Source organism: Populus euphratica, unplaced genomic scaffold, assembly GCF_000495115.2.
Source record: "Populus euphratica unplaced genomic scaffold, PopEup_1.0 scaffold54.1, whole genome shotgun sequence".
NCBI classification, from domain to species: domain Eukaryota; kingdom Viridiplantae; phylum Streptophyta; class Magnoliopsida; order Malpighiales; family Salicaceae; genus Populus; species Populus euphratica.
In genome coordinates, this window is record NW_011499910.1 from 1,103,280 (window position 1) to 1,110,301 (window position 7,022).

General features: G+C 28.9%; 1 pseudogene; it reads left to right on the forward strand.

The window, feature by feature from the left end:
* The window catches only part of LOC105133914 (glucose and ribitol dehydrogenase-like), a 6,314-nt pseudogene extending 3,668 nt beyond the window's left edge, over positions 1–2,646 (forward strand).
* Positions 2,647–7,022: the final 4,376 nt, after the last annotated feature.

Below are 7,022 nucleotides of genomic sequence, written 5' to 3' on the forward strand. Positions count from 1 at the left end.
TTATTCCCTGCTCATCCAACATATACGTTGATCTGTGGAGGACTTCCTCTGTTGTATGTCCATTGGGTCTATGAAAAGTGAACTGAATGATGCACAGAGTAGAAAACGAAAGAAGGCCACGGCTCATGAAAGCAGCCTGCCCCGTCACCAGCACCCTTATCCCCAGTGCATAAAATGATTTTGCTTAGATTGTTTTAGATTTTGCATATTTGAATTTAGGAATTGGTTTAAATGCTGCAGTTGTGTTTTTCTCTCTTTGATGAACTTGCTCCAGATAATACTGTTTGATGCATGCAAGTTGTAAGCCGGTGATATTGATTCCCGTTGTCCTCTCCTGCCAAGTTGTGTCGTATGATCTTACTTGTTTCTGAGACTTATGGAACAAGCATGTATTGCAGTTTATGCGATAGATATGCTGGAGATTCTGCTATAGCTGCAGTGACTTTTGAATATTATACCTGCACCATTTCGAAACAGCCTGTAAAGTATCAAAGCATCAAACCAATCATGTATGAAGTACAATGTTCCTGTTGCTCATCTGAGGCGGATTATTCCCGATGGACCATAACATGCTCGATGGCATATATAGTTACGATTGTGCTGGTGGGGCATTATCAAGTTTTTTCTTCTGGATATTTACAAACAATTGGTTATTTCTCTTGGCCACCCACGGGTAGTTTCTTACCGTGTAGGGCTAGTTATACCATTTGCTCCAAAAGTTAAGAATCAAGGACAAGACTTAAGATAGAACTTGGATTTTTTTTGAAAAATGACATGGTTTGCATAAAATTTCAGAGAATGATACTGTTTGAAAAGTATTAGGAGAATGAGATAGTTTAACATGATTGTTATTCTGAATCACAATTTTAAATAAAATTACCATTTTGAATCATGGTTTTAATCATCATGAATCTTCAAAGTCTAGATTTGATGTATGGTATAATGTATCATTGTCGTCGAAGATATAAATAGATTCAAATGTATTATTATGTTGTGTTATTTTTTTAATTACGAGTTTTTCTTATTATTATTACTTTAATTATGATTTTAAGTCATTAATTTACAAGTGAATATATGGGTATTATGTACAATTGTTTAAAATTTCAAATATGCCATTTACATGTAAAAAAATACACATTGTTATGTTTCATTATTTTTATTATTAATTATCTTTATAATTAACAAATAAAAATAATACTTAAAAATAACATGCATTAATTTAAAATTATAATTAACAAAAAAAATTAAAATATCACACTCTAAATTTGTTTTATGTTAAATATGAGGTTGAGTTTAGGGTAAAATCATATTATATGTATTACAACACCAAAGTTGCCAGCCTCTGTTTCAAAACTGAAGTTTCTACCTTTCTCCCCTCTCTGTTTTCGCATCACAAACAGAAGCCAGATTCCTGCTTTTTCATCGATGGAATCACGAGCAACGTCCTGACAGGAAAATCGTCAATGAAACACGTGCGAGATGGGCTGCACACCTGGCAATTAACAAGACACTTGGCAGACCCTCCTCTTCAATCACTGTCCTCTTCTGTTCTACCTGGCACCTGGCTTGCTTGATAGTCTGTAAAAATCCTTTCATTGCAAGCTGCTCTCCATCGAGTGAAACGGTTCCCTCTTTGGTTGTTTATGTCTCTTTTTGGACAAGAACAGGTATCCAATACCTTGTGGCAGTGGCAGAGGATGGCAACCAAGAAGGAAAAGCTCAACCACAACAGCCAGTCGAAGAATATGCCATGCACCCACTTCCACAATACATCAACCCTGACTACAAGCCCTCTAACTAGCTTCAAGCTCACAATTGTTCTGCACTTCAGTTTTTCTGTTTGCTTATCGTTTTCCAATCGGAACAGTAGATGAAAGACCTACTATATATTCAACTTCGTGGCAGGGAAAGGCTGCTCTGTTTGCTATCATTTTGCACTAGAGGGGCCTTTACATATGTTGAAGGCATAGAGGATAGAGATAAGGTTGACTCCCTGAAGCTGATACTTGGGGCAATACCTTCAGACGTTAGCATCGAAGATAATTGCAAGGGTGTTGTTGATCATGTAGCGCGCGAATATGGGTGGATAGATATTCTGGTGAACAATGCAGCTGTACAACATTATATTACAACACTGGTAGAGGTCACCGAGGCTTGGCTTGAGAGGATGTTTAGAACCAACATCTTTGGTTACTTCTTCCTGACCAAGTAAGAGAGAAAAACTGCGGAAACAATTTGCCTATTGCTTTGATCTTTTTGTTTCTAATTGGTATAAAGGCATTGTTTGAAGCATATGAAAGCAGGAAGTTGTGTTATCAACACAACATCTCTTGCTGCCTATGGAGGAAGTGCAGAGTTGCTGGACTACAGTTCAACTGAGGGTGCCACTGTATCTTCTATGCTTATTTATTTGTTTGTTTGTTTCTAAGGTTATTTATAGATTGTGGATCTTGTTTACATTGCAGGTGATGTTATTGCGTCAATGCTTGATATTGCTTGCTGCTCTTTTGGCTCGCCATGGAAGTATGGTTTATTGCAGAGATGACTGGTGAATTGCGCTTGGCAAATTACTAGGAATGAGGTTGTAAATTAGATTTTCCCTTCTGTTTACAAATCTAACGAATTTGCACAAAACTAAAATAAATACTAATCTAGAGGTTGGTTTGCTTTGATCTTTCTTGTATTTTCAAATGATCCTTCCTTTGTCTTCTTGCCATCTTTCTTTTATTTTCGAGTGAGAATTATTAGTTGCATGGTAAAAAATTTTTTTATCCAGTTTGAAATCTTTGAATCTCTACAATCATATAAAGATGATAATATTGTTTCATCCAATTGTCTCGTATTTTTTATATAATTTAATCTTTATTATTATATCTACATATTTTTTATTTTTTAATATTGAACAACAGTTTTTGAATAGGTTCTCTTTTTATTCTCTGTTTAGGAGCGCGGTCTAAACATAAATTGGTTAAAATTTATTTATTTTTTGTTTAAAATTTTTATATATATTTTTTCATTGTTTTAATTTATTTACATTAAAAATAAATATTAAAAATAAAAAGATATTATTTTAATTTATTTATGAGTAAAATACACTTAGAAAAACAACCATCACCAAATAACTCTTTAAAAAAAAATGAAAACTTAATAACATGAAAGATTAATCATAACTATAGATACAATCAAATCTTTAATGACATAGAGTAAACAAAATCAATATTGATGGATCAACCCTATGTGCTTAAAAGGCCATGATTAGAAGGATTGGAGATAAAGTGGAGACTTTACATCCCTAGGCTCAACTACGTGTTGAGTCCAAACGTTGTAGGTTTCATAAAATATCAGACCCAACTCTATTAAACTTGACCATGTGCTTAGCTTAAACTCTTGTGAGTCAAGGAAGATACCAAACTCAACTCCACTAGGCTTGATGACATATTGAGTTCAAGCATTTGTAGGCCTGACAAGATATCAAACCTAACTCTATAGGACCTAGCAACATACCGAGCCTAAGTACTTGTGGGTCTAATAAGATGATGGACTCAACTCTATTGGGCTCAGCTACACGTTGAGCTTAAGTGCCAATAAGTTTTATGAGATATCATATTGAACTTTATTAGGTCTAGCTATATGTTGAGCTCAAACGCTTATAAAACTTATAAGATATCAAACCCAACACTATTAGGCTCAACTAAGTACTTAGCCTAAATACTTGTGGGTTTGGTAAGATGTTATACTCAATTCTCTTGAGCTCAACTATGTGTTAAGCCTATATATATCTGAACCTGAGAGGTGTCAAGACTGAACATCCTTAGGGTTTAAAATCATTCAAGATCCAAAGATATAATCAATGATCTTTATTGACCTTATGTGAGGGTCGTAAGGCTATCCTTAAAACCCTTAACTCGAAATGTTGAAAACTTAAGGTAATGATTTCCCTACACCCCTGAGTGTATAAAAGTTCTTTAAGATATTTAAATCAACATAAATGTTACAAAATAGTTATTTTTATTCATATTAATACTGTGTAGAAATATGGTTTAAAAAGTATATTATAGCTCATGTATTTGTCTGTCAGAACTAATGATGTGAACATATAATTTTCATTAATATTAATATAGTGTAAGAGATATTTTCATCACGTTAATGTTAATTTAAAACATTTCTTTCTTGTTAAGATGTTCAAGAGAAAAAGACTTTTGACCATTTGAAAAAAAGAACATGGTTTTTAATACAAAAGCTATAAATACCCTTCAATCTACCTAGGTAAATTATTCATAATCTTTATTCTTAAAACATTTATCACAAAAGACTAAGAACAAACATTTTAGCATTTAGAGTTAAATGTTTATTTCTTCATTTATTACAATCACTTGTTATAAAGCCATTGACGTAATTATTAGAGGGTTTCAAAACTTTATAAAATGATTGTTTTGCACGAGCTGAGACCTCAACCACCAATCCTTTACTCTTCTAGTTTCTAAGAATGAAATATTGATATGAATGTATGATCATCATCTACTATCTAAACACTATAATCCTATTTTTTATCATATTAGATTTTCAAATATTTATATAAAGTATGGAAAGATAAAAAGATATTAGATTGTCATAACTTTATCTTTTTTAAGGCCAATTAATTTTCTAACACTCTTTTTATGAGTGGAATGATTTTTTTAAATATAAAAAAAAATATTAAGAACTTAGAGACTTTTTGGTAAAGTCATTAAAGTTGGGCATACAGATAAATTTTGAAATATCTAAACCCAACTCCTTGTATAACACAAATTTCTAATTAAACCATATATGAGTTGAAATAATATGAATTAATTGATTTTATAGATTCAAATACAACTCAAATGAGTAATAAAAGTATAACATAGTTTATAGGAAAACATTAAGATGAAATTTTTTTTCTTTTAAGCATTATGACAACAATATACTAGATGGCCTTGGTTACCCTGCAACTCTGTTCATAGACTCAACTAGCTTTAATAAATTTGTTTTTTAAAATAAATTTAACTTAATTATATTATAAAAAATAAATGCTTGTAATTTTGAGCATTAACCCTATACAAAGCAGAAAAATAAAAATCACTTATAAAGTCTATTTCTCAACCAATTCAATATTGAATAATAAAACAAAAAAATAAAATATTTTTTTATTTATTATCAATATTAATTAAAATACCAAATTGCCCTTAAGATTAGGATTAAGCACCTGAATTTAAAAAAGAACCCCACACAAATTAAGTGTTGTTTTGCTTTTAGGGGTATTTTAGCAATTTAACTTTTGATAAAAAAAGGATGTAAAAAGACAAAAGTAACCTCGATCAATTAAAAAATTGTTAATCCATAATAATTGAAAGAGAGAGTGTGAAAGACTTTGTAGGAAAAAACGATAAATTTACTATTTTAATTCATAACAAATCATCCAGGTGAATCTTCTAAACTTATATTGATATTCTAAATTTTTAAATTTCATTAAGAAGTTCAATTATCAATTAATTTAATATTAAAAAATTAAATTAAAACAAATGAGCATTGAATATGAAAAAAAGAGAGGATGAAATTGAAAAATAAAATAAAAAAATAAATATTTTAAATAAAAAAATCAAAAGAATAGAAACTGAATTTAACAAATTAAATACTTGAAGGAGAATGAACTTGAAAACAAAATCAAATTTAAGAAATCAATTAAAAAATATAAAAAAGGATAAAATAAAAAAAATAACTTAAAAAATTAATTTGTAAATTTGAAGGGTCATGCATGTATTTCTAAAACAAAAAAAAGAAAAAAAAATTATTAGTATCGCATCGGAGTTCTGTTGAACACTCGCACTGCATAAATAGAAAAAAAAGATTGGGATGAATCAAATAGATTGGAGAAGATATTTTTTATCACTACAGCCAACCGCCCTTGAGCAGTTATTTATAAAAACATCACACTGCCTTTAGAGACCAAAAACATATTAAAAAAACAAAGATATAAAATGATGACTAAATCCCTGTAGTCAAGCTTTTCAAAATTTAATTACAATGGCAAAATGAGTCATCATATTGTAGCAAAAAAAATAAATACACACATATATATATATATATATATATATATATATGTATGATTTTATGGCGAATCAAAATAATTTTACAATATAAAAAAATCATGAAAAGACCTAAACAATTCTAGAATGTCAAATGAATCAAGTGAAAAGATCATTGTAGGCCTTTGAAGACAGTTTTTTGTTTTTTTGTTTTTAGTTCAAAATTAAATTATATACAGTAAATCAAGGCATGTATACAATATTTTTCTTATATATTTTAGTTTTTTTTAATTAATTTGTTAAAAAAAATACTAGGGTAGCTATCAAATTTACATTATCCAACTTAATTCAACCCGTTAAAATTGGTTAATGTATATATTATAAATAATAAAAACTTAATAAATAAATATCATGAGTGAAGATGTTTAAAACTCCCTCAACTCAATTCAATCTATATAACTTATTTAATAAAAATAATGATAAAAAATCCTTAATATAAATAACATTTTTTCAGTGGCTAGCAAAAAATACTAATAAGAAAATAGAGAAGTCTGATGTGTTTTATAAACATGAGATTGTAGGTATTAATTTTTTTTTCACATAGTTATTTTTTTTTCTATCACTAGATTGATTTTATTTTCTTGTTATGGAAATTGCATACAAAAGTTTTGGGGGTCTCGCAAATATTTTAAATGTATTAAATCAAGTAATTTATTCAATTATTTATTTTTTAAAATATATATTTTTAAATAAAAAAATTCATATGCCTAGATTTTTATAACATCCACAAAACATTATTCTGACTTATTTAAATTTTAAAAAATTAAATGTATTGAGTTAATCATTTATAAAATATCAAAACTTAGTTTTGTTAGAATTATAAACTTAAACTTTACTTGATTATAGATATGAGATTATAGTATTTTTGGTTTAAAAATATATTAAAATAATATTTTTTTTATTTTTTTAAAAAATATTTTT